Genomic DNA, 27,000 nt, shown 5'->3' on the forward strand with positions numbered 1-27,000 from the left:
CGCGAAATCGACGAGCAAATACTTAAGGCGTAACCTCGTTACGCCGGCAGCCAGTGGAAAAGCGAGAAAAATCCACTCGACGACGCTGCTGGCGGCGGCGACGGCGCGGAAAACTCGCTTCCGGTCGTTCGACGTCCCTTCGACCGGTTCAAATGCCAACACGGGGAGTGGAAAGGCGAGAGGTGCCCGTGAAAAATGGCCCGCTAGTGTCGAGCTGTTCGGAAAAAACGCACAGAGGGCTAGGTCTCGCGGAAGATTTCCTCGCGAGACCCTTTGACGAGCAGGAACAACCTCTTCGATTTTGTATGGTTCGGCGAGAACTCGAGGGAAAATTGATCAGTTGAGTTGGTTAGGCTGACTGAGAATCGAGTTGGAGAAAGAATTCGCTCGAGGTATATATTTATGTTTGAGCAAACATGCCAAAGATGTTTATGTAGATAGCGAAATTCATTGGCAGAATTATGAACAACTTGCTGAACGAATTGTGGGCGAGTTATGATTTTGATGTAAGAGTTACATACTTATTATATGTTGTATTATATGACTCGAAGTGGTTCTTTTTGGTCATTAGATAAATGCACATGATTGTACAATATACGTGATCTTCTTGCAAAAGTTTCATCTTGGATTCATCATAATGAACGTTACATGTTATCGTACATGAATATTTATAAGAGGCAAATATGATGAAACAACTTTAGTTAAGACATAATTAAGCGAATATTCTGCCATTAGTTTAGTTAGGATGTAACGAAGTGAATATTTTGTTAATTACAATCGCTCTTAATATTAAAACACACGAACTTATCATAATTTCAATCTCTCATCGTGTAGTAGAAAATAAACAACATAGAGCGAACAAATTCTGCAGCACGAAGAAACATGACGTTAAAGAAATTGTAAGCGATATAGAGACAGCAAAAAGCTGACAGAGGAGACAAACTCAAACGAGGTAACAACGAAGAACGTGGACGATAAAGAGAATTACATAAAAGGGGATGAATTGTATGGAAAGGCACGGAAGTTCGTACAGGGAGTCAGGCATTATATGCTCCGACTCGTGCTAATTACACCAATTTGAGTTAAAATGGGCTAAGTAAAGAGATAAATTGATGGCCGTGCGCCTCGAGTAATTACCTAATTCGGCTATGCGTAATTACCAACGATTAGAGTGTTGCTTTCGAGACATTTCTCAGGCAGCTGCAGGTGATACAGATACTATCGCAGATGTCTAATTCACGAACAGTAAGCATATTTTGTTTGAAATCTTTCAGGTGATCTCTCAGAAGAAGAATCACGAAAAAAAAAACATTGGAAATAATTTGATGTAACGGTTATTCGTATCAAATTTTAATCACTCGAATAAAGTTGATTGTTTCGAAGGAAGGCTCGAGAATTTAGATTTTTTAGTATGACATTTATATAGATTCGCTTTTCTATCAAGTTCTGAATCTTCTTACATGGTAATTTGTTCATTAATAATATCAGAGAATTGACAATTTTATGTTAATGGGACTATCAATTTGGTTTGCACTTTATAAGATAAAGTTGTTACTATTGTGCAATAGAATTTGTTAATACTAGTAAGTTGCATAATTTCTCTGATGATATTAGCTACATTGGACCATGGGTAGGAAGTGATCGCTGGTATATACACTTAAATAAAACATGAGATCACACTCACAGCCGAAATACTGAAAACTTTCAAACATGTTGTAATATAATACCTCCTCTTGGGAAAGAATCATCAATCTCAGATACTATTCAAATTTCAAAACAAGCATGGGAGGACTATATTTCAAAATATAAAAATTCTTAAATTAGAATACTACTACATCAGCTGCCTCTTACGAAGAATTGGAAAACAAATTTCCACATTTCCATCCACGACTTCAACCCTATCCTCTCAACTATACTTCGGAGTATCAACCTACCTCGAAGACGTAACAAAAACGGTACACTGCGAGGTAAACGTAATCGAAAAGTTTCGTAAGGGGATTTGTTCCCGCGGCCCACAGATCGGGAGTGGCTCGGTCGAAAGAAAGCCAAAGGTTTTAGAATAAATCAAGTAGAAAGACTGCGTGGGTCCACGACTAGAAATATTCGGCGCTCGCTTTGTACGAGGCCGCTACGCGGGACAGGCCTTAAAACGAACACGAGGAAATCGAACGGCGACTCGATACGACGAGGACGGAGAGCAAACCGCTGGATGAAGAACAGGGACCAAACGAAAGAGAATGAACGAGAGAAAGAGAGAGGTGAGATGAGGCCAAAAGGAGGCGAACGAACGGACGGGGCCCAGACCACGTTACAGCAGCTACGACTGAAGATATCAATCAACGGGCGCATTGTGCTCAGGGATAATTTGACGCGCGGCTGAAAGGGCCAGATCTCAAATTCCACGATCGGATAATGGCCCCTATAAGGCCCAGGAGAAGGTAGAACCTCTGGGGTATATCTACCGAACCGCAGCTTGTACCCAAAGGGACGTTCGACGAACGCGCGCGCACGAGCAACGCGATTGTCTGGGGTCCTGTCTTCTGGGGGTCTAAGCCTTTATTTTCGTTCCGAGACACATTGTCCCGCTTCTTGGAACGCATTACTCAGGAACCGCGTAACGAATCGATCGCATCGATTTCATTCACGACGCTATCCGATACTACCGTTCTCGTTTTCTCTCTTTTTCTCTCTTTCCGAGGTGGTTGGTCGATTGAGTGCTTAAATCTCGACGACTTTTAAACCTACCAGGTTTCACTGGGTTACTCACTGGGTAACAGAAGTGTTCGTGACTTTGCGTGGAGCGATGAAGATGAACGAAGCTGTGGCATTTTGGGCATATTTTAGGAAGCGAGTGCCAGAAAGGAGGTGAACGTTTTCATATGGAAATTGGAAATTGAGGAAGTGTGACTGAGTTCTGTTGTTAGCGAGTGAGTTCACGTTTGGTATGTTGTTGAGAATACAGGAGAATATTCGCCTTACTCTGCGATTTGTTTTAAGCTGTCTTTTCCTTTGTTGTACTTGTTGCTTGGCGATTAAAGTTGGAAACGAATTTCATTGAAGTTTCGAACGATAAGAAAATAACGATCAAGATGATTATTGTAACTGGCCGACTAATTCAATTTATATTTGGAGCTACATAATATTTTACGATATTTGAGCTTTGTTAATAATCCTGAAGTGTATGATAATTTTTATCTGTGTATTTTCAAATAGAGTAACGAATCACTTGAAAAATAATAGCGTATAGTCTATTAAAGTTAAGCTTGGAACAGAGGACTCACGCGGACGAGGCTCGTGATTTCTACTCAAAAGGATAAGTCACAAGTTAATTTCATTTGTTATATTTCCTTAGATTATATTTCATTGTCATTTACGTGTTCGCGTGAATTTTTCATTGCATTTGTTATTTTACATTCAAACAGAATAATAACAAACGAATTCCTTTTTATGTAAAAGATATTTAAACAATCTCGATAAATTGACAGGTGGATAAAATCATTAGTTACTTCAATACTACTCGATGTTCGGCTTCACCAATTTCAGAATTTGTACACAATACACGTTCTATGTAATTGCACATAATTCTTTTCTCATCCCTCTGGAACCACATAATTCCAAACAACTATCAGACTTCTTGTACAACAGTAGAAACTTCAAACCAAATATACCATAATCCTACATCTACTCTACAAGAAACACCTAAAAACTTCAAACTAATTACACCAAACAGTTGAACAAAATATTTCAGACGAACTCTTACATTTGGCAAGTCAAAGCCCCACCATTCAAATTACAATCTCGTTCACTTTCCTTCACGTCCACATTTTAATACACGTTCCTACTTCGCAATCGTAAATCAAGCCAATCTTCGAGCAACTAAAGTTCACTTCGAAGCGAAACATGTTCAGCGTCCGACGGCCAAGGGTCTCACGATCGAACATATATTTAGAGCTATGGTTACAGTGTTTTAACGAACTGTCTATTCTAATGAATACGCGAGAGCAATCAAACGTGTACCGTACATACTGGTTCAGGAAAGTATTTGAACAATTACCAGAGAAAACGTATACGTACATGGAACATGTATTATAAAATCGTTTGGAAATACTGTAACGAAACACGACTGTCATGACCATATTGATCAATTTTAAAACTAATTCGAAAATGAATACATAAATTACAGAATATTTATTGCACACAGATATTAAGTAACATACTAGTGAACAGCTATCTTAAGCATGTGATATGTAAAGTAAGAAAACGGTCCCACTGAGTATTGAGACTTGTTAAAATGATTGACTGTTTAAATATTTTTGTAATCACTGCGGAATATATATTTGTAACAAATATCTTATTTTCAGATTTGTTTCAAACTTTATCGATACCGAATAAATTTCAAATTATTCCGCACAACACACATAATATATTTCGCGAGCCTGTGCAAATTCTTACGAATGTATGCTTTCGATCATCGGACGTTTCGTTCGTCAGAACACGTATCCATTGCAAGCACAGCCTAAACTCGTTTGTTTCTAACTAAACGTTGTCAAGAGTTTCGATTAGTTTCGAACCACAGGCCGCACGAAAATCAGGCGACGACTTATCGAGCAAGATTTATACCCGCGCTGCGCATTCGAGACGTCGAGGCGCGATTTCGAAACGCTTCTAACCGCAATGAATTATAGAAGCTGCCTGGTTTTGTGTCCCGGCGACAAGGACGATAAAAAATCGTGCGTACGCTCGGAGGCTGTTGCGCTAGCCTCGTGACGCCGTGAAATATTGCGGCGATATCCGTCTCTAACGACTTGATCGCGTGTGATTAATACTTTTCTTGATAGTTCCCTCGACCAACGATCCGAACTTCAACGTCCCCGAGACTTCCTCTTATCAGACCTTCGCGAAACCGAAAGATGGATTTTGAGTATGAGATTTGTTTTAATGAAGTTTTGAATGAAATTCGAATAATGGATTGTAGAATTTGATATTAATTGTCGTGGAGTACTCAGTGAATAATTGTCATTAGTCGTCATTCGAAGGTTTGATTAATCCTTTACTGTGAATACACGTCCATCTTATACAGGAAAGATGCGTTTTTGTTTGTGAAAGCGAATAAGTGCGAGTTAGAAATATCTGGTTGATGCGATGAAGTACAGTTGCAATTAGGAAAGTGAAGAAACTTGACTAATTTGTGAAGTTTGAAGACAGTATAACAGACTGATATTATTATTATAAATTACATTTCTTCTTTGTGATGTTCGTATGAAATCATGCGACATTTGGAAGTCAATTTTTGTAGTTATAGTAGGATGATGGTATCACGGTTTTGACGATACGTCATCATATCGAAGGTTACATGATTTCGAAAGAAATGCGCTACTTAAAAATTTCAATTAATTTCTATTATAATATTAATGAATATTTTTTCCAAAATCTCTACTTAAAATTCCACGCAGGTTTCAGAATTTCACAAGATGTAGACGAACATGCTTCAAATTAACAACTTCTTTTTTCATCCCATTAAACGTAAAAGACTCGAATATGACAGTTAATTCCTTACCTCTAAAACAAGCCAATCTTCTTTCTTTTATTTCAACTCAAACTATTCGAATTCAGAAATCACTTTAGCAAATTCCAGCCCTCAGACATAACACTTAATTTCTTTTCTTCAAACGCGTAATCAAACAACAATTTTCTTCCAAATCTAACTTAAACCAAGTTAGTCGAACCTAAAACCGGTTTCTTAATTCCAATTCAAACGTAACACATAATTTCTCGAATTTATCAAACGCACGATCCAAAGAAAGAAATTTCGTTTCAAACTAGACTAAACCCGAGTTATCCACAAATTCAGAAATCACTTTACTCGCAACTCGAACGTAACATTCAGTTTCCCGTATTTGTCCAACATGCAACTAGAAGAAACCCATTTTCCTCCAAATTTATCTAAACCTAATCTACTCAACCTCAAGAACCACTTTATCTAATCCCATCTTCCTGTTCAATTTCCAAACATAAAACACTATCAAGTCAACTCGATCTCCCGGACACAATACCGCCATAATCAACTTACAGCGAGAGTGCCACGAATCTTTCCAAGATCTTCGAACAGGTAACCGCATGCGTCACTAAATAATACTCTACCTCGATTTTCCCTTGAGGTAGCCGGAAAGCTGAATGGAGCACTTGACTTCCCGATTCTGTCGAACGCAGGATTAAGAGGTCCACACGAGCCATCGAGAGAAAGGAAGAGAGAGTTGGAGAAAGAGAGAGAGAGGAAGAGGAACGACTCTGTCGCTATTTTCGAGGATACAATGCGACCCCGAGGGCGCGGTTACCTGAACACGTGCTCCTCTGTTCGTCCGAATACGAGGAAATTTTTTGACACGCGAGACACCACCGCTCTACAGGTGGACTCTCTTCTCGAGCTGCAGATTTGCGGTCAGCCTGTTTGCCTAACAGGTGGATCTATCCCGTGGACGATCGGTTGGGAAATTGTTTCCCCTGTCTACCGTACCAATCACGAGATAACTCCTTCGGGAACTTCGAACTTTGTTCCACGTTCGTTCGAACAAATTTACCCAGTACTAGAAAGTTAGTGTTTATGGAGGAAAATCGAGGCTGCAAGCGTCGAAGGTTTATGTCACTCGCGAAAATCTCTCGATTCGATAGCATCGCTTTAGCTAATGGTACTTCGTAGATTGAGCGAAAACCACTTTCAAGGCTAATTCGTGTAATAGGTTTGGATAGAGACAGTTGGACTACCAGGAGGTTCGAGTTATTGAGTAAAACTTCGTTTAGTTGAACCTTACAGTTCATATAAGCGGAGCTCATGTAATAGACATGTTCACTGGTTCTTCCTGTTACAATGTTTTTTTACGTAATTGGAATTCACGTAGATTCGATCGCTACCTAGTCAGACACTAACTAAAATCTCGTTCCAATAAATGAAGTTTCGCTGTAAATATGGAAGAAGCGTAGGATACTGTCTTCTATCTCAACAATCTGACAAGTAGCGAACTGTGCATCTTGTTCGATCTCATAAAATTTTATCATGGTGAATTATATTCACTTTCCGATTTTTCACTCGCAAAAAGCGTCACCGTTTCAAAATTGGAGAAATAGCGAAAGATCGTATTATATCAAATAACGTTTTCATATCTACACTTCACCATAAATAAACGCGAGGTCGATCGAAAGGAGCGAATAGGAAGCTTCTTCAGGTATAAAGGATAATTCAGGGAACGAGTTCGAGTACCGATCGGACACGATCGAATGGGAAATCTCGTGAAGGCATTTCATCGGCTTTATTTACGGTGTTGACTCTTACCTCACTTGTTCTTCAACGGTGATTTGTGACGATCTGTTGGCGAAAGAGCCGTCGGCTGCTAACACGTCCGTAAAGCGTAACGTTTTCTTCGTACTCTTCAACTACTTTCGTTGACGATAAGAATCATCGTGTTGCTATTCCTTCCACTTTTTCTCAATTATTTTTGCTTTGCCTTTTACTTTATTTTAAATTTAATCACACATTTTCATATGTTTCTTCCTCGGTGTATGGTCGATCTTTCCCGACAGATTTACACTATCCCGCACTAGGAGTAACGGTTCGGTGCAAAAATCTCGCCGTACGACTCGCCAATGCGTGAACGGTTTCTCGTTATTCGATGCTCGTTACGTAACAATCGAACGGTACCACATATCTGACGAGCAACGAAGGAAATTCTACTTTCGAACGGCTTCACCGATCTTCGGAATTGCGACGGCTCGTCGTGCTCGTCGATTCGCCATCGTTTTCACCTTTCTTTCGGGCCGCGGTTTCGCAAAGTGAACGTATACGTGCCGAAGATTATCAAGCGCAGATCGTTCGCGCGATTCGGAACACCACGTGGCTCGACGCGAGGCCGAGCACAAACCGTTCGAACGAGCCCTACGTGTCTTCCCAAGAATCTCACTACGAAGGGATAATTTGTTTCTTTTTCTTTTGGTTCACTCGTCGAATGTCGAAATTTCGAATAACGAAACTTCATTGCGAACATTGACTTCCGCTGGGATTTAGAATCTTGCGGTTTGGAACAGAGTGTTGCGTATCATCTTCGAGCGTTGTCGAAACGACTTCTCGATATCCAACATCTTCTGGAATTCTTTGCGATTTTAAATGCTCCCACAATGATCGTCTCTGGTGATTTCAGTCGCGACAACCGTTTATTTAGTAAGATCTTCTTGAACATCTGTTAGCTTCGAGTATGGCTATCGAACGACTGCCGAGCGTTCTCGAAGACTTGGATTGTTCGATTGCTTGTCACCGTTTGCAACGTATCTCGTATCAGGATAGATTCAAAGAGACAGAGTTGGAATCGTGCGAGACCAAGTCTATCTCCTTGAACCTTCTCCAATTCGTTTGGCGTGTCCAATCGTGTATCTTCTCTTTCACCACTGGATGCAATTTCTCGCGTAAATTCTTCTACAATGGTTCCCTTACGCGTGATGTTTCTTCAAGATCGTGGTAGTCTACGACCATCGTAGAACGGATCAGGCAAATCCGATCACGGAAGCTGTACTCCGGCTTTCCCAGATGCTGATTACTGCTTCATGTTCAGGAAGGGACAGCAGAGGAAGAGTGTAGTAGATGAAGAGACTGCCCAGGAAGGTTCACACTGCCCGGCGGTCTGATCGCTGACGACTGAACGCCGTGGTAGCGTTTCGCCGCGTAGTAAGCCGGCTCTCACCCCGCCATCGGCCTCTCTTTCTCTGCCTCTCCACGAGGAGTGAGCGAGAGAGACAAATGATCGAAAGAAACGAAGAAAGAGAGAAAGAGATACAGAGAGCGAGAAAGCGAGAGACACCCGTCCTTTTCGTCCCACTCTGACGTTCTGCGCGTCCTGAGAGCAACATGCCCCCGTCCTCGTACTCGCTCCGTTCTCTGCATTCATCCCCACCAATTCCTTTACGTTCTACCCCCACCATATCGCCACGGTTCCCCCACTACCAGCCGCGGTGTCCCCACCATCGCGCTTTGAAAGTTCTTGCGATCACCGCTGGGCGGCACCAGCGTCCAAACTCTCGAGCGGGACACCGTTCGAGCGTGGCGGGCAACAAAGGTCCCGTCGGTTAGCGCCGTTATGTGGGAGAGAACGCGCTCCCCTGGTTGGTGGAAGGGGAGTGGTAACCACTGGTGGGGAGTCCTCGACTTCCCCTATCGTCGTTCTGCCACTACGTTTCCCCTCCAGTTTTATCGCTCCTCCTCCACCCCCACCGACGCGGCACGTGTTCCGTTCCACTCGGTCTCGTGCGGAAAACGATCGTCCGTCCTCGTCCTTGTTCGCCCTGTGCCGGAGTTCCTGGTAGGGGTGGTGAAATATCGTCGGTGGAGGGGATGCGCGAGAAATACCGCGTGGTAGTGGGGAGCAGAAGGACTTTGTAATGTAGCCAGCACGCGTCACGCGCTCTTCACGCTGCGATTATATGCTCGTGACTGGAGGAAAAGCGTCGTGATTTTTGGAGGAAATTGGAAGTGTTGAGATCATATTAGGCGATCGAGGCTCGTATTGGAATCTTGGTTATATCGATTGGAGCAAAATTTCAGATCTTTCGACTTCTTTTAAAACAGCGTCCGTTCATTTTGCTAGTGGAGGTATTTCGATAAAATGAACGACGCAAAGAAGATATAAAGGAACGAGTGATTCTGAAAGGTCTTTGAAAGTATTGGAATTCGTTTCACCGATTTTGTAGTTATCAGTTGATTTATGGATCAGTTTATCAAGGTTATCGTGGAAACTCGGAGACGTCCGCCACGTAGTGCATCAAACTCGTGGTTGATCGTTGTAGAACGTTTCTTATCGTCGCTATCGTTGAGCGTGTGTTTGTCACGCGGCTTATTTTGCAGCTAACAACGCGGTTATCACTTCTGGCTGCCAAGGTACACACGAGCACTTTCAGCTGTACGACGATAACGCGTCGTTAGTTTCGTTCTGACGAGAAAGCAAACTGGCCTCGAACGGAGCAATACCTATTTACACACTCGTAATCGTTCCCCGGTTTTCCGGTTTAGGCGACCTCTCGTCAACGATCGAGTCGCCCTATTCCCTTTAAAAGCCATTGCCACCGTGTCTAAGTACATGTTCCCGTGTGTGTTTATATGTGCGACGCACAGCATCATAAATTTCAGTGGACAGTTTCGAGTCTCTAGCACGCGGATACAAAACGAAACGAAAATAGCTTCTACTTTAAACATACGGTGTTCCCGATGAACATTTCCTATCCGAACGTTCACTATCAAATTTTAAACTTCAAAAGAGTGGCAAGTCGTTAGCCGACCATTACTCCCGTCACTCGACCACGTGATTCCAGATATACGTTCCAAATAAATCTAAAATCGCGCCGCTACTCGTCCGTTGAGCATTCGTTCTTACGCGTATATCCTTCCACAGCACTTTGAAGGTACATGACATGATATAATTATACGAACCAAGAAACTTTGAACGATCTTGAGTGCAACGAGCCATCCACGCGTCGCATACGAACTCCTCCTCGGACACGGCGTTCCTTCTTAGTTGATCGCGAAACGATAATCATCGTCGTTCCACGTTCCCGTCACACGAGAAAAGCCTACCTCAAACTCGATAACGAACTCCACTGACCACTCCAAAACGTCACGTTATATATACACACTTTTCCTCGTCTCGTTAAAATAACCAGCATTACGTCTCGTATAATCGTATCGGGAGAAGAAATCACCGTGATTCGAACTCTGTCATCGACGTGAAGATCCGACGTGAATCGTGACGAAGGAAATCGGAGATACCGGCGCGCGGTTTACTCGACACGAGAAGACAGTATCTCGAAAGAGGGTTGGCACACGTTGAACTGGCTGTTGTCGAGCTCGATCGGTCTGCCCGGAGCAGGCGAGTTTCCCCTTCGCCACTTTCCCTGCGCGCACCCTCCCCCTCTCCGCGTTCCGCCGCGCGAAACACACACGACCGATATATATGTTTCCCCTTCATCCCTTCCCATACCATCCGCGACACTGTCTCTCGTCTTCCTCCCCCGCCACCGCGAGGACTCGTGAAATTCCGGAATTCCGCGCGTCCGTGGCTCCACCTCCCCCCTCACAGAGCGCGAAATCTTTTTTTAAACTCCGCCTAGCTGCGGTGCGAAGCGAGACGGAGCGACAGAGAGGAAAAAAGCGGAGCAGGCGCGAGCCACTCGGCCTTTTTCCCACTTCTTCCGCGGTGCAAACACGCCGCACGCCAAAACCCCGCCCCCTTTCGACGGGTTCCCCATCGACGCTTTTCCGCTGCCACAGATTTTCCGGGGGAATATGGCTCTCTCTCCTCGAGCCTCTCGAGACGAGGCGGGAGAAACGCTCCGCGCAATTCCCACTAGTTAGCGCTATCTGGACATCCTACCGACATCTAGCGGTGGATATTTTTTCTGAACAGGGGTTGTTTCAGGATTTTTCATATCTTCGACGCTTTCGCGATTTTCGTTTTACTTTAAGGTATCGATATGACGTATCTTTTAGAAATAGTAATAGGCGATATGAGGGATGTTTATGAGTTAAACAACAATAAAATGTTATAGAAAAAATGACAGTTCTTATAGAATGCAATTGATGAACAAATTTTGATGGTCTGTTAGTTTCAGATTTAGTTAGGTCTGTGTATCGAGTTCATGAGAATTAGATGTATTTTAGTTGAAGATATTGCGATATTGAAAATATTTGAAAGTTGTAGAAATTTACTGTTATATCTTATGTAGGTAAGGGAGAAAACTCTCCTATTTCGGTTATCGATCGTATCGTATGAAGTCACTAGACTGAACGTTAGCGACATCTATTGGTGAATTCGACGCAATTCAGGATGAAAGCATTCCTAACGTTTCATTGTATTTTTAACGTAACATTTCGCGCATGACGCAAAAGTGACACGATATTCAAAATGATTTTATAGTAAGAATTAAAAAATATATAATAATAATCTCTAATATATGAATTTCAATGTTTAGAGCGGTAATATTCTTAAACGTAATTTTAATCCTTTTATGATACATGACTATAAATATAAAAAGAGTATTTTGTTTTTATTATGTTCAATTTGTATAGAAACTATCAATTTGTTAATGAAATACAAAGCGTTAGAAGTAATCACAAAATATTGTTCTTAAAACGATCTTGCCGAAGGGCTTGTTTTTCCGTGTCGGTATGGATTCCGCATTTTCCCGCGACGTCGATAAAGCAGGTGACTACTTCACAAAATTTTCAACCGATTAACACTCAATTCAGTGCAAACGAGGCCCCTGATGGCGCACATGGGTATAATTTCCACCAAATCGTGCGTTTGAGCACGTCGAAAAACGATGTTCCCATCGCTTCAAAATTGATTTACATCGAATAAAGCGATGCCCGTGAAAGATAGACTATGGAAATTATCAATTATGATAAAAAAAATTAGTAAAGAATCAGTGCCATGAAGATCTTAAATTTTTATCATTTTGTTCCAAAAGTTTATAACAAACGATCCATACCATTCTCCACTAAAATATCTACAACAATCCAATATTAATTTGGTTGTATGGATCTGGTTGAATTTTGAATCAGAGGTACAGCTACAAAAATCTTGTAACAGATCCTTCATTTGCAATATTAGTTACGATATTTTCCAGGACCGTGTATATATATATATATATATATATATATATATATATATAGGTTTCCATAGATCGCTTGTACTCTGTATTACAGTGCAAGAATACTATTGTCCATCATTTTCTCCTTTTTGACTTTCTCTTTCAATTATTTTGCATCGTTTCTTTTTTCATACTTCAAAGATTTTTAAGCAATGAAATCTTAGAATTTTACAGAAGCAAATCTCTAATAAATCGTTACGAGACTTTCTACAATTCAACAATTTTCCTATCACATAAAATATCGACATATTTCATTCTTACAGACAAAACAAAATCATATTGAAATTACACATCGAAACAAAACCATCGTGCACATTAATAAGATATTTGTGTTATTTGTTCGTGCATTCGTGTAAAGAATTTCCATATCTGTCTGGCAAACATATTTCAAATTTCTTCGGCAAATAAAAATTACAATGCAGGTATCCAACATCCACGACTTCGACTCGATTCCCATTCCTTACCAAACCTTAGGCCTTCGCATTTCCATTTTTCAAACTGGCTCGATTTATCATTTACCGGAATGTAGCAGCAAGAATTTGAAACTCGGATCGGCATGGTAGCTTGAAACGCTTCGATGAAAAAAGGAAAAGAAGTTCAGGCAGTCATGCGTTGAGCGGCGAACGAGCGCGTCAAGTAGATTAAGACGATTATGGTCAGACCGCACGGCCGCCGTTATTTATCTGCCTCGGACCGAAATGCCTCGTGTGATTTTTGTCTCCACGTTATCGATTTCGATCGCGTGACAAGGTGCCGATATTAGCCAGTGGCACCAACCTACTCTCCTCTTACTTTTGTTTCTTCGTTCGTTTCGCTTTGTACGTAGCATCTGTCGGGTGACAGTCGATTACCACGGAATTCGAGCGAAACAATGCGCGGTATGTGCGTGGCCGTGTAACGTGTAAGTGACCACCGACACGCTGATAATTATGACGCTGCCGTCGATAAGGATCTGTTGGTTTGTCGGCGATAATTATGCGTGTGGGACCGCGGCTATTATGCTTGTCTCTTTCTCTTGGAAGAAAAAGAGGAAAATAAGGGCTAGGGTGAAGCGTTTCCGGTTAACTGGAGGAATGTTACTGCAACGATTAACGAAGTGGCCGACAAAAGAATCGCTCGAGTGACACAGAATTTTGAGCAGCTTCTTCTTGCGCGCACGTCGAACGTGGGAATTGACGACCAACCCATCCACCCTTTACGGGAAACCGGATTTTTCTTCGGCCAAGGAAAGAAAGAGTCGTGTTTAAAATAATTCTTTGCTTCATTTGATCTTTCTTTGCTTTTATACTATTGTATTTTGTGAGGTAACGTTTGCGTCGCTCTGCAAAGATGAATGGAGTGGTCAAAAAGTTCGTATATTATAGTGGGCTAATGAAATAAGGTTAAATATAGTATTAAATATGGTTAGAAAATTGAAGAGGGATTTAGTCATTTTTAGTCACTTGATTTCGACGTTCTACGTAAATAACGCGCAAGATATGTCGAAATATATCTTTTGGGAAAATTAATGTCTATTTATATGAATTAAAAATAACGTTTATTAAGAAACTATGGAATGTTATACGTTATAACAACAGTGCATCAATTGTATCAAAAAAGTCTAGGAAAAGTCGTAGGAAAATATATTTCTCTGAACCAAGTGGTAAATTTGTTTCCGATGAAGAACTAACTACGTTCAATATATATTTTACATCATTCTATATACTTTCGTATACTTTTATATACTTTTTGCATCCAAAGTACCTTGAAAACAAAGTACAGTGGCTGTATAATATTTTCATACATCGATTTCTGAATATATTGAATTGTCAGTTTGTCCATTAAGTAGATAATTCCAAGTGCTCTATGAAATTTAATAAAAGTCCTTTCGCACTGATAGTTTGGCTCTCTGACTGATAGAACATGGATGCGAGATGACTGACAGATCGATGGACGGTATCAAAAATATTGAAAGCTGTTCGCGTTTACAACATGATCAACGAGCGTGTTCGTTAGTCTGCTCGATTATCACGTGACAAGGCGTCTGACTTTTTTCTTTTTTGTAACACTCTTCGCTTTCGAGCGTGAAATTAGTAGCAATTTACTGATTCAGAGAACTACTCGTTGTTTGCTTGCTTACTATGCCCGGCTGGCGTTCGTCGTTCTTAGGTTGTAATTATGCTTGCAGTGTAGGAGGCGAACATGGTGGAGTGGATAGTATGTATTGTTCTTGCAACATTTTTACCGGAATGTTGATAATGCAAGAAACAAAGATTTAATCGAGAACGTGTTTCTTCGCGTAATTTGTAGGTTAAATAAAGAATTACTATAGATCATCACAGGATAAAGAACATTACATGGTAATTATGATTCTTGTCGCTCAGAAGTGAGAGATATTTCTGTAAGAAATTGAATAAAACTGGATATTTAATACGATTGAGATCAAATAATTGTCGAAGAAATCTAATTGTTATTTATTTTACTATTTATAAAGTAAAATTTAGAAGTTCTTTTGCTTCAAACTAATGTAAGCAACAATTTTTAATAGGAATACCTTCTTATCTTATGTCAGAAAAAATACAATTCTCCGTGAAAATAAGAACTTTAATATTATCTTCAATATTCTTTTTATTATATTACACTGATATTACGTAGATGAAATATAATAATACAAATAAGGTTTCTATTATAGAGGAAATTTTCAATTGAACAAGATCGATCAAATAGAATGCAAATAATTGTTTCGGAAACATTTTCTAAATTACATCTGAATTAATTACTAAATACACTTATATCTCAAATCTTTTAAAACAATATTATCTAAGGACGTTGAACAATAAAAAACCAACTACATTATCCATCCGGATTTTCAACCCAAAACAAACTTCACCAAAAGATTTTCCCTGCATATAGCCCGATTATTTAATATTGCATTATATCTATATACAAATACGTTATTTCTTTATTAATAAAATAATCTTAATCGAAAAACCTCCAGAGAGTCACCAAAACGCCGGTGTTATGAAACCGAGTTTTAAATGCCAACAACTTAAATGATTTCTCCTCTGTATCTAAATTATTCTCATATTACATTCATATTCAAATATACTAATTCCCCACTAAATAATCTTGATAAAAAGAAATTTCCAAGTGAAATATAAACCGTTTCTCCGACTGTTTAACGTTACTTTACGTTTATATACAAACGAATTAATTCTCTATCGAATAACGTTCATAAAAAAATATGCAGAAAATCATCAAAGCGCCGGTTTAATATCTCGCTAAGCATCGATCACGAAAGCTTCGCACGGAATCAATGCGCTTAATTGGAATCGCCGCGCGACTTCTGCACGTTTTATCGCCTGACAGCTTTTAAACGCATCCCTGGACGAATCGCTATCATAATATCGAACGATGACGTTGCCATTCGACGCAACACACGCCGGATTACAGCTAGCTGAGAGCCGCGATCCACGGAAAGCCCGGAAGACTAATTCGACGTAATGACGGGCTTAAAGGTACGATCCGCCGACATGATTGGATGCCCACGGCGTTTCGCAATACCTGCAAGCCCATTGGACGCTGGCACCCCGCTGTGGCGACGACGTCGCGTGGAATCGGCTGTGTAACAGCCGACGGATTACGCCGACAGCTCTGTCGCCGGCCTTAATTGATTTCGTTTAAACGACGAAACACGACGACGTTGACCAGTCGAACGGCTGTGTCATCGTTCGCTAAAAGTCGAAATCGAAAACGATCCGACGAGGCCAAGCTGAACGGTTCAGCCAGTCATCCCCTGTGTCAGGTTACGTCTTAATACGGATTAACTTCTTTGAAAGTTAGCTTTGTACGTGGAAAGCATATGGTTGCTTTAACATTTATTGCAATCAGCCTTAATACGGATTAATTTTTTTGAAAGTTGTCTATTTAAATAGGAAGAATAGTGATTTAAGATTCGTTGGAATCGGGTTGCGCGAATAAGTTCGTTCGCATTTCTTTAAAAGAACGTCGAAGATTCGTTAGCATTACGTAGGGGCTATTTGATTGAACAACAAGTAAATTTCATAGTTTTTGTAAGAAATAGTAGTCGTTCTTTTCTAAGTATAAAGAGGTTTATTCAATAGCAGTTGGAATATTCAATAAATATTCCAATGATCTGTAATGTGGTAAACTCGAAGGAAATTGTACTATACATCTGTTATGTCATGTGAAAGAATATTTATAGATACATACTAATGAATAGTTGTGGTAATCATAGTTTAATTGGTTGATATTTCACTGTTCACAAAGCTGAAACAAGTGGAAGAAAATAAAGGAAAATCTCTTTTAATTAGTTTAAACAACAACGTAAAAGTGGATAATACGTTGGAAAGGTAACAGTATAATTTGTACGTGATCCTTAGAAGGATATGATTCATTTTCCTGCCCAATTAGTTATATGGAAGGTATAACGCGTTGCGTGCACGCATGTTTCATATGGACAGAACTGCGTCCACATCGTATATTGGTAATTAAACAATGGAACAGTGTTTGTAATTGCTCGTAACGGTAAATAATCCGAAGTACAGCTGTGACGTATGATCTTTTTGATTGCTTAATTATTCTTACGCATCCGGTGTGTACGTGATTGCACGGAGAGATCAGTCGATAAATATAAACTATGAAACAATGTTGTACGTACAAACAGAAGAATGACGCATTCGGTATTTCAGGAAGTTTGTAAAATATCCGATACAATTTTATGATCCTTTGCTAGATTTCATCGTAGCACGTGTAATCGTTTATAAAAAAAAAAAAAAAAAATCGAACTTTTATTGAAATAACAACTTGACAAATTAAAAGCTTTAAAAATTGAAAAAGAACGAAAATCGCTGAAATCAATATCTATCCGCTATATCAGTTTGTTGATTCCAATTTTGTAAAAACCAGATGCGAATAGAATACAATAGAATAAAATAGTTAAAAAAAAAAAAGAAAGCAGATCGAAAGTTTCATGTTTCTTTACAGCTTTATATTTTAGAATAACATAGTTTTTTTTACACCTGTTCACGTTACTTTTTCATTCTTTAAATAATATACAAAATCTACTTTAATCGAAGTACTAATAAATAAAGAAAAATAATATTCTTTCAACGTAAATTCACTCAAAGGCGTCTTCAAAATTCAACAAACCAGTCACCGTGAATAAAATTGATAGGGGAAAAAAGTTACAGAATGTTGAATGCATTATGCGTTCTATCGGTTCGAGGCGATCGTTCGCTCTTTTCACCTGTATCCCTAATCAGCCTCTAATTCCAAAAATCAACCTGCTGAAAGGATCGGTCACGCCTCGAATTTTTTGTGCCACGGCGAGGAGCAAGAGAGAAAGAGGAATGAATGGCTTTCTCTGGGATTATGGGATTTCGAGTGCTTTTTTCCCAACCCATGCACCTGTATCCCCTATGTTCGCTTCCACAGGGTTTCCATAAACTTTCCACGGTTCGGTTACACTGTGTGTGTTCAAGAACGTTTTCCAGATACCTGGACCCTCGAGACTTTACCTGAGAAACCTGCCCCTCGGCGAGTTCCATCGAGAAGTCGAACCAGTAGTTTGCTCTCGGACCTATTGTGCATCTAACGATCCCGTTTATGGGGTAATTTCGAGAAGTAGTCGAGACAGACTGCTGGTTTCGCGGTTAAAATCGTTCACTTCGACATTGAGAACTTCGGCTGATCGAGAGAGCAGATATTGTGCAACGATTCTCGAATATTTGAAATTTCTAGCGTAACACGGTAGAGAATAGCATTTGTACGTCATTATACCTATTATTGCTTTTATTTTTCTTTTTTATTTTTTTATTTTTTTATGCTAATTGGTTAGGTTCAAGTATATTAAATTTCATATCATTTGGTACTTCAATGTGACTGCAAAGATTTCATATCAAATATTGAATCTGCCAAGAAGACGTTTCATTCGAAGATAAGGATACGTTCTAACAATAAGCTTTTTGTAATCAGTTTACGATGACGAATATAATATTGATTTAATATTTTGTATCTCGATTAAACATTTTTATTATTTCGAATATTATGTTTGTATTCAACCTAGTAATAAAATGAGATTTGTCTTGAAAACTTTACGAATGTATAATATATATGTATAATATATCTGTTGGTTTTGCAAACTCGTTAAAAATTTGGAGAATAATTCTACGCTCTTATATATGGAAAATTTTCTGACATACGCGTCAATTGTAGTTTATCGAAGGATCAAAAATATTCGTAAATATAACGAGCCTGTTAGATGCAACACGCTTGTACATCACTTTCTTCTTTAAAAATAAGACCTGTTCAAAATATTTGCAAAAGAAATATACAGCTTGTATTTTATAGAAATTTTTTATATTGTATTTTATATCAAATACTTGTTCGCTGGATAAAGAAGAAACAAATCGATTTTGACTTTAACACAGTCATCTGTTTAATCTATCCATCCACAAATTTATATCGAAAGCTTTTTTCATCTATTCGATACCTTTATACAATCGATACCTCTATACCCATTCCAAAAACATTTTAAACTTCCGAGCTAACTGTTGTTTTTCCTTCCATTACCCGGGAAACCCCAACATAAACGCTTTATATACAAAAAAAAAAAGAAAAAATAAATAAATAAAATAAAATAAAAAAGAAAAAACAAAGGGAGAAAAAATCGAAAAAAAGTTAAAAGGTTTGTTTCACTCTGACCAAAACGGATTTCCATGGCCAGCAATTTTTCACGTGTACAGGTGGAAATCAATGTAAAAAATCAACCAGTAAATACCGTTGGAAGATGAATCTTCTCTGGTCCGACTCGGACAAATCAAATTGAAATTCCTATCGATTAAGCTTGCCTCGAGGGAAAAATTTGTTTACCATCGAAATCCCGCTGACGAAAAGGCTATCGCGGCATTTGACGGAAAAGAAACGACAATAATGAATATACATATGTACACCATTCGTCACGTCTGACCGAGACACAGAGGGAGCATAAAGCGCGTAACGGGCGTCCATTTGTCTCCTGCCATCCAGGTATAGGCAAGCATCCTACCTAATTACACTGGTTATTGGTTAATAATAGCGATGATTACCACACGAATTACATCAGAGAGAGGGAAAAGGAGGGAGAAAGAGAGAGATGGAACGTGCGTAGCTAGGCTCTAACAGAGACTTTAATTATATCCACTGTGAGGATATATACACGGTGTATCTGTTCATCTCGCGGCCAACAGAGCTGCAGATTAACCATTAACGTTTCCTAGCTACTTTTATACAGATAATACATACTAAGGCGTTGAATAAGAATACCTGTAGGCTGATCTTTATCGTACGTCTATCATCCATGCATGCGAAACACTTGCAAATTGTTTTTTGCCGACAAGGAGTACATTGTTCTCCTTCCCCTTTTTGTTCCTGCGAATTATCGTAGATTCGTTTGTTTGGTTTCGGATCGTTTGGTAGATATAACAATGGTCTGGTACACGCTTAATTATTATTTTGAGCTATCGATTAATTTAATACATTGACATATAGACGATTAACATTGTTAACAGTAATGGGAATTTATATATTTATATAATAATTTCGTTTGTTATTGTAATATTCTTTTGTTTTTATACAATTATTAATTATTATATATATATCGTCGTGTATTTATTGCAAGTATAATGTTTAATATATTAATCGAAAGAAGCAAAGAGATTTTGATTAGATGAACGAAGTACGAAGGTTTACAAGTTAAGCGAATATTCACTAACAACTATTTTATCATCGGTATAAATTATTAGTAACCTATCTGGTATGTTATAAAAAGAATAGAAGATAATACGGTTCAGGAACTTGTAAATCTTTTATGAAAGATCGTTGTTAATGCGTTCAACAAATAGAAATCCAAAGAAGACAAAAATTCCTATTACATCAACCTCTGCCTATTCAAATCTGTATTCTCTAATTGCTTCTCATAAAATTCTCATTCGCCGATGTCCGATTATTCAAATGTAAAATTATAAATTCCCACATTCTCGTACCATCCTTCCATTTCTACAATTTACATCGAACTATCCTACAGCAAGAACTATCATCTCTCAGATTTTTGTCGGTTCAAATCGCTGATCCACTTCTCCTTTGTTCTCGTAAAATTCTCATTCGTCAAGCTTTAAATTATACATATACAACGCTATAAATTTCTAAATCCCTCCACTATTTCCACCTTTTATCCCGCGCGATTAAAAAAGCTGAATTCCTACCTTCTAAACTTCGTAGAACTCTCACGTCTGGATACCGCGTCCGGGCAAGTCGACCGGAAAAGGTTGCACCACAGAGGACCACGCGTATGCACCGCCACCAACAGCGTAACGCAGCTGACACGAAACTGACCTGCACCCCGTGTCTACGAGGTTGCCTCGTGCTTTTTTCTACGCGCGCACACGCTTCACGGCACGCCTACACGCAATATAGTAGGATAGGATGCTCGGTATCTTTTCCCTGTTCTCGGTGTGTCTTTTCTTTTTTCGTCGATTACAAGGCAGGTCCACAACGAAACTGGGGACCTGGGGCCCGTAGAAACTTATCTCGGGCCCTGGATAAAGCTCCTCGAAGCCGAGTTCTAGTCGCGTATAAGCTAACGCGGTGCATTCTAGGCCGACAGATAGAGAAGCTGTCGAGAGGAGGGGCGTGAGCAGAGCGGAGAGGGAACCCGATAGCGTTAAATAGCGTATACGAAAGGCTTCAGGGTATTTCAAGTCACGGCTGTGTAAATACCTGTCTCTCTTTTTCGTCCTCGTCCGCGCTGGAATACTTTCCTCCTCTCTCTTTTTTTTCTTTTTTTCCTCCACTTCTTCCACTTCTCCTCTTTTTTCGCCTCTTTCGTAGCTTGATACCGGAGGATGATTCTGAATTGTTGGGTAAATAACGAAATCGATATTGTTTACCGTGGAATATCGTTGATGGAAAAAATTCGAAATGTGGGGCGTTAAAGAGAGGAAAAAGGGGTACGAGTGGCTCGAAAGCATATGGCACTCGTTGAAATGGATCAAAACAGTCGACCAGCATATGTACAATCGTTTTCGGGCGTTCTCTGTTAAAACGTACTTCGGTGTGATTTTAGTCATCGGCAGGATACTTTTATTGGTAATTTCTCTCTTTTTTCCTTTTTAATGTTTCCGACTGACGAGGATTTTAAATCGAAGGTTTAGGAATTTTCTTTCGGTACGATGATCTTTTTCATATCGGGATGCATTTTTGTGTAGTTTTATCCATTATACTATTATTTCTGCTTTTGGACTTTTTGACCTTTCGAAAATTCTTCGGTGATAAGCTTAGTTAAATTTTCATTTATCACGATGATTTTCTTCATTTTCTAACCTATATTTGCTGGATATTTATGCGTGGGAATGTTGAGAGAGTTCATTGCGCGTGGCTGATTTAGCAAAACGCGCAACATGCGCAGATGACTGTCGGTGGATGCAAATGATGCTAAGGATTCTTGAGAGAAAAAATATTGGGATTTATTGATTGTGTGAAAGTTGCGCCAAGGTAATAGAGCAAACGGGAAACAGCTTTCGTAAATGTCGAAATAAAGGAAAAAGTATAGGTGAAAGCTTTGTTTTCACACTGTGTGCGATCAACGGAACCGGAAGGATCATTTGAAGAATCTTCGCTTCGGAAAGCATGTTTTCGAAAATAATTCTGGATGCAATCTGCATAATTATGAACGCATATAATTAAACCGCGGTGTCGTATATAAAAATTCCCCGTTTGTCTATTGGAATTCTATTATCAAATCAAAAAAATACTCAAGAATACTAGGAATTTGTTTCTTTCTCATTATACAATGCCATTATGCATAATTCAATTGAATTAAAAATGAAACTTGCATTTAACACTTATATTATATGTCAGTCAAGATATAACGATTCGATTAATTGCAACGATTCAAAGAGAACACAAAGAATCCATTAAAATGTCATTGCTTGAACATTTTTCGAAGGATTATTCATGTTGTACGATGTGAATTGATATCGACATCGAACCGATTGCGAAATTCGTGTACAGGTAAGGAGCCTTTCTCCTCTTTACGCAATTAAATCTCTCGTTTTTTTTTTCAAATTTCAACTCTAATTAATGATATGTCTACTGAGATACGCAGCTATTTCTTCTCTGAAATTTTGTACAATAATGTCATTTAAACCCTCTGTACGAGGTTCGCATTAACGAAAGAATGTATCAATTAAATTTTTATATTACGTACTCATACTGTTTGATCATTCAATGATCATTTGATCTATTCATTGATCGTTTCAAACAAAAATGCAATGGCAAATGCGAACGGTGAAATTAGATTAGAAGAACAGAATTATATTGCAAGTGATCTTCATCTTCAAGGAGTATAATAACCACGTTATATCCGCGTTAATTTTACACAGAAAAGGAAACATCGAAAATGTCCAGCTATTTGTAATCTAAAAGCGGATATTTCCTATGAAATATTAATTTCTTAGGGACGATAGCGTGAAGAAATACTCGAGGAACGAATCACGAGTGAAACATCGGGAATGTTGGTCGTACAGTTCGCGACATTCATTAAATTTTCTCTTCGTCCGAACCTGTACGCCATCAGCATTTCACGGAGGTCATTTTGATTTCTTTAGTAAGAAAATTTTCAATGATTGCCGCGCGTCCACTTCGGTTCATCGACGATATTTAATTACCACCTCTTTTATGGTATGTTTACACGAACTCGGGAATGTATCCTTATCATTACTACCGTCTTCTTTTTTTCCTTTTCTTTAAGAGGAAAGATCGAGGGGTCTGCGAACGCGCCTGGATGCTATTTTATTATGCGTCGATCGAAGAGAGTCTTGTCGGCTGAATGCAATTAAAGGAGAATGTCTTGTGACTCTGCGTTCTGCTAACTAGACGGAACAATTATCGTCGATTCGATTATGTAATTGCTAGTGAAAGATTCTATGGACATCGGGAATACTTTTCTATCTATTAGAAATGGTATGTTCTTGTAGTATTTGCCGACGTGATGGAATTAATCGAGTATTGCACGCTAGACAATCTATTTCTAATAGTATCTACATATTTCTGATTGATCGATCGATGATTTCTTATAATTGGACGTTTTATTTGATTTGCTTCGATTATCGAACAATTACTCTTCGATTTTATATTTCTAGTCGATGAAATTTTCTGTCTATACTCGTGCAGAATTAATAAAAATCGTTTTAATACCATTTGTATCGAATTCCAATAATTCTAATAATTCAGATGTTTCTGGTCTGGGCTAGTTATTATCAAAGATTGACGCGTTAGCTTCCAATTAAAGGATATTTAATTTACGAATGTCTGCTTCTGTGTTTTTGCAGAATTAATAAAAAGGATTTTAATAGTACCAGTATTAAATTCTAACAATTAGATATTCCATGTGGTTTGGCATAATTATCGAAGATTGGCGTACTAGATATTAGCCAAAGGATTTTCAATTTATATTTTTCTCCTCTCCGTTCTGGAGTATTAATAAAGAACATGATGGACCGTTTTGTTTGTAACAGATGTATTAAACTCTAATACAATTAATTGGATTTATCATTTGGATTGTGTCAATTACGACAGATTGATATATTTGATTTTAACTGAAGCTATTTTAACTCAAGCTACGTCGACGTACTATTGATTGCAAGACTATGAATTTTGATACAAATTTATATTTATCAACATAATTGAGAAAATGAGATTTCAGTAAAAAATTTCGTCCTCTCGATAATGTAACAACTATAACTCTCGATAATATCTTGTACATATTTTATAGATCTTAGTATATCATTTACATTCTGTACACCTTTGAACATTTCATTTCCCCATAAATAGATAAACACCTGTATAATCTATGGATGAACCAATACCGTCAATTTTCGTTTAGATACTGCAAACATAAAACTCTTACGATCATCACCTCGATCAGAAACAGAAACTACGAACAAGAATAAATAAAATATTCCTGACATTCGCGTGTTAAAAATACGAGTAAACGAATCTCGAATAAATTTGCAACGTATTAATGTTACGTCAGTTCTCAGGCTGACCATTGAGATTCTGGATAGCACGATCATAAAAGCAATTGTTAAACGAGTGCGAAGAAGACAAATATAAAATACAAGAAGTGTATATTCCAAGGATAAATTGATTAAACAAAGTTACACGGCACCGTGTCGAGTGTTTCTGCTCTCGAAGTGGGACGAAGATGGTGAGGCACGCGTACCGGAAACACGAAGGAGTCGTTACCGTGTACGAGCTCGCTATCGTGAACGCCATACAAACAACGCCACGGAAATGTCTCCGTACGATTCTCTCCCTTCTTCGTTCTGCTCTTTCACTTTTGTACGTTGTATCTTCCCCCAGTCTTCTGGATGTAGCGGTACGAATCGTAAAAGTCCGGTTAACAGCGGTGGTTCGAGGACGATCGACGATTTTAGAGCGGCGGAAGAATACTCCAACGACCGGAAAACGATTTGAAATCTTATCGGCGCCGATCATCCGTATAGACGCTGCTTCTGACTTTCTCTCGTTGAAAAATCATCAACGAAATTGATCAAATCTTATTTCTCTATTGCATGTCGTGTACGCATTTTCTTCCTTTCTTCTTTTTTATTATCGTTTTTGATTATTTATTTCTTCTATTTTATTATTGTTGTTGCGAGGATTTTTCAGGTAGAATTTGACGAACGTACGAGGTGATGTTTTATAAGTAATTTATTATTTAATCAGTATTTGGTAAAAATTTCTTTTGTAGGTATTAAATTGGAAAAATGTAGAAAATTCGAGCAAGCATGATATATATTATTACGTAATTAAATACGTATTGAGTTAATATGGATCTTGTTTCAAATATTATCAAGTTTAATCATTATTTGTGCGATAGATAATTTTCTGTTTGTACTAAAATACTGGTGAACGATCGAAGAATTATTTCTACGAAAAGAATAGTAAAAAAAAAAGAAAGGAAAAAATGCTACAGAAATAATGTAACATACCGAAGAAAGTATTTTTGACATTGAATATTTGTAGTTCCGAAAATCTATACAAAATAATTTTTTCAAACGAATAATTGAATAAGCATAGCAAATTACCCATCGGAATAAAAGCTAATTTTATTTCTATTTTCGAAAATCACATTATAAATTCTCAACTTTCTTAAAATATCTGAGAAACACGATCCCCAATTGCATTTAACGACGAAGTATAACTTTTAATCAGAAACTATAAGGAACGTTAACGAATCCGAAAATCTACAATGTATTTTCTGCATCATCATCTTTGTCTCTTTACAAAAAGGAAGAAAAATATGCTGCATACTAAATCTTCTGACTTACGTTTCTCCGTGTCAGTATTCTTTATACCGTGCACTTTTAGTGATCCTCGAGAAGAGGAAAGAGATGGAAGGAGGAGGGAAACACCCCAATCTCGAAGAAGATCTTTGGTAAGCAGATGAAAGAAGCTTGCTAGAGAGACGTGGCTTGAGATTTAAGAGGCTTAGCATTCGGCGTGGACCTCGTAGGGCATCTAAAACGCACCGAGTTCGTTTTATAGGGTCCCTTTCTTCTTCTAGGGGACGGGCCCCGAAATTGGAGAGTGTTCGTCCGTCTAGAGAGGCTTCTAGATTCCAGATACCAGAGGAATAGGGTTACTGGCTCGGAACTAGCAGGTGGATACCGTCCACGGCATGTGAATATTCTTTATGTAACGGGTGTTGAAAATATAATAAAGCGGAAATTCGTATGGTGCAATGAAAATTTGATATCATTGGGAAATATGGTACATCGTGTTTATAATTCAGTTTGAAATTGGTAACTGTTTTTAGGGTATTTTCAGGGTATTATAGTTGATTGAGGAAGAAAATTGCAGAAAGAGAAGAGGAAGGAAAGTAAATTGAAAGAAAAATTGAACCGTATATTATTCTCTTACCGCCTTCGATTAATTTTAATGTCTATGAGAATTAAAATAAAACAATACTATTGTTTCTACATCAAGGTATAGGTAGTCTATTATTTGAATTAGATTAGAATCTAATTCTAATTCTGTATATTTAACTTGTTGATTTTCTGTGAGAAAATTGTCTAAGTTTTTCCATAGATAGTGATCATCGAGGGAAAAATCTAGAAAAACCAGAGAAAGGAAATGCAACGGAACTCTATTCTTGTAATTCTAATTACACTTGGCATACTAATCAGCATCGTTGGCATTCAGCTTTGTAACCAACGATTAATTAAATTATATTACACGATTATTTTATATTGTCAAAGATAAAATGAAATA

At 38.5% G+C, this 27,000-nt stretch overlaps 1 protein-coding gene and 1 long non-coding RNA gene across 2 annotated transcripts in view; one reads left to right on the top strand and one right to left on the bottom strand.

The window, feature by feature from the left end:
* LOC126920138 (uncharacterized) overlaps positions 1–10,455 on the bottom strand; it is a 30,463-nt gene extending 20,008 nt beyond the window's left edge. Inside the window, exon 1 of the long non-coding RNA XR_007711895.1 lies at positions 7,328–10,455. This is a non-coding gene — a long non-coding RNA (uncharacterized LOC126920138). The remainder of the gene's footprint in view (positions 1–7,327) is intronic.
* Positions 1–27,000, top strand: part of LOC126920134 (UPF0489 protein C5orf22 homolog) — a 420,270-nt gene that overhangs the window by 187,152 nt on the left and 206,118 nt on the right. The window lies entirely within an intron of this gene.

The sequence above is a fragment of the Bombus affinis genome, chromosome 1 (genome assembly GCF_024516045.1).
Source record: "Bombus affinis isolate iyBomAffi1 chromosome 1, iyBomAffi1.2, whole genome shotgun sequence".
NCBI lineage: Eukaryota > Metazoa > Arthropoda > Insecta > Hymenoptera > Apidae > Bombus > Bombus affinis.